This window comes from Embiotoca jacksoni, unplaced genomic scaffold (assembly GCF_022577435.1).
Source record: "Embiotoca jacksoni isolate LCO1_2020_lvr unplaced genomic scaffold, fEmbJac1.0.p SCAF_102, whole genome shotgun sequence".
NCBI lineage: Eukaryota > Metazoa > Chordata > Actinopteri > Embiotocidae > Embiotoca > Embiotoca jacksoni.
This window is the reverse complement of record NW_027185233.1, coordinates 715,001-717,334: the sequence shown is the minus strand read 5'-3', so window position 1 is coordinate 717,334 and position 2,334 is coordinate 715,001. Positions and strand designations below refer to the sequence as shown.

Sequence of the window (2,334 nt, the reverse complement as noted above, 5' to 3'; positions counted from 1 at the left end):
CAGGCGCTGATGTGTTTGTTTGTTGTTTTTTTTACATTTTTAAGTATCTTAATAAAAGCGCATGCGATCAGTACGGAAGCCCGGAGGGATAAGACACGATGACAAAAGGCAAAGCGAGCCAAGAGCCACTCGGTGTTCACAATACTCACAAAAATCAACGTGGAGCAGGTTTTTAACAACGTTTATATCTCACCAGGACGTTTCGCTGCTCTTTGGTCACGTTTTTTTTTGGGGGGGGGTTTTGTATGTATTTCCCGCAGATTCCTCGATCACCGGAAATAATTCACACGCCGGCGGCTCCAAATAACGACGTGAATAGTTTTTTCTTTTGTGAGTGAGCGATGAAGCGACTGTTCGCAGAATACCAGAGGATTCATGAAGAGACACGAGACACACACACACACACACACACACACACACACACACACACACACACTTCCTGGTGTCATCAGCATTGAAACAAATCCCCCAAAATAAAAGCGCTCTCTTCCTCGACGCTTGGATGTTTTTTTGTCCTTAACATTCACTCAGCGTCTGCCAGTGTCGACAGGTGATGCCAAGCAGATGAATAGAGGAAATGCTCTTTGTTGCTCCTTATGCTCACCACCTCCCTCCTCCTCTCTCCTCCCTTCCTCTCTCTCTCTCTCTTTCTCCCCAGGCTGCTGTTTTGTCACGTTTTACACAAGGAAAGCTGCCCTTGAAGCCCAGAATGCACTGCACAACATAAAGACCTTAACAGGGGTGAGTGTGTGTCCTCGATTCTCCTCTGCCTACTTTTCTCCTCTCTAATCACACACTTTACAGCGGGTGCCCCGAGGCGGCCCCGCCCCGACCGGTGGTGTGTGTGTGTGTGTGTGTGTGTGTGTGTGTGTGTGTGTGTGTGTGTGTGTGTGTGTGTGTGTGTGTGTGTGTGTGTGAGCAGGTGAGTGGCCGACCGTCGGTCGGTTTGCGAGAGGGAAATTTTTTTTTTTTTTTAAATTGCTGAATTGAGCAGAAGTAAAAGAAGAAACATGTTTTTAAAGGTGAACTGTGGAATTTTTTGTTTTTATTTAATGGTAAACAGCTTTGTTTGCTTTCATTGTGTCGTAGAAAAAATACTTTTGATGTGTGGAATTACCTGAAACAGAGACATCCTGTAAGCTTTTATTAACGTCGCGTGAGACGTGTGCCCTGGTTTGCATCCAAACTCAGCGCCCCTTCATCTCAGTGGAGATGCAGCACGTATCCTACGAAGCGGCGCGGCTTCAGCTTTCCGACAGTGTCGGTGTCTCGTCTGCGTGACGAAGCGTTGGGGAGAAAAATTGACTTTAAAGTTGCGACAAATTGAGTCATAATTAAGCTGAATGAATCTCCACACCTGCTTCTTTTTGATTGAATAATTCCCAAAGTCCCGAATCACAGCTGACGTTACATCCCACCGGCCACCTGGAGTCATTTGTGACATTTATTTTCCGTCAGGCACTGAATTATCTTTTAAAATTGCTGAGTCATACAGTGTCCCACAAACATGGTTCAGATATTCGCCAGATTTGACATAATCTCCTTTACACAACCATAAAAAAAGATATCTGTACTGACAATATTTTCTGGTGAGATACATTTCATAAGATGAATTTTTTTAAATTTTTTACTTGATTTAAAGGCTTAATATCAAACATCTTGAAGTATTATCAAATAAAATGATGAAAGATCTGGATAGCCGAGACTGTCCTGAATAAAACAAGATATAACACGAATGGTTCGACGCCATAATGACAGAGTTATGAGCTTAAAAGTGAAGGCAGTGAAATCACCCTGAAAACAGCCTCCAGTGCAGGATTAAATGATATCTAATGATATTTTAATACAGTATTTGCGTTGTTGCCTCTCTGCAGCAGCACACGTCAAACATCTTGTGCTCGTAGCGTCGCACGTCCATCCAACGCGTTTAGAGAAACAATCCTCCGAAAAAAACACGGTGCATGTTTCAACGGCTCGCTCCTCCGGACGCCGTAAAGCGGCGTGCCGTCGCTCCGTTATCGCTCCGTTATCGCTCCTTCTCCCCCCCCGGAGAGCAATAGAGGAAGTTGGTTGCTGGCGCTCGCTTCGCTCGCTCGATCGCTCGCTCTCCCTCCAGCCTCCGGGCGGATATTTAGAGGCCCCCAGATCCCTCTCCCGCTCAGGTTATTGGCCGCTTCCTTTCCTTTCTTTTTTCTTTTCCGCCGCCTCGCTGCTCGCTCCTCGTCGGGCCGCGCCAGCTAACTGGAATCTCATCAGTCGAGCGGACGGCTTTTGGATGCTCCGAATCTCTCGCGCGCCCCCTCGGGATCCTGGATTTGTTGCTCGAGTCGAGCC

The 2,334-nt window shown here is 46.5% G+C and overlaps 1 protein-coding gene across 17 annotated transcripts in view; it reads left to right on the top strand.

Annotated features, from left to right (window-relative positions):
• The first annotated feature begins 662 nt into the window (after window positions 1–662).
• celf2 (cugbp, Elav-like family member 2) overlaps window positions 663–2,334 on the top strand; it is a 53,594-nt gene continuing 51,922 nt past the window's right edge. For all 17 annotated transcript variants that reach the window (XM_069174843.1, XM_069174839.1, XM_069174873.1 and 14 more), the window contains exon 1: window positions 663–741. The gene's annotated coding sequence lies outside the window, so the exon portion shown is untranslated. The remainder of the gene's footprint in view (window positions 742–2,334) is intronic.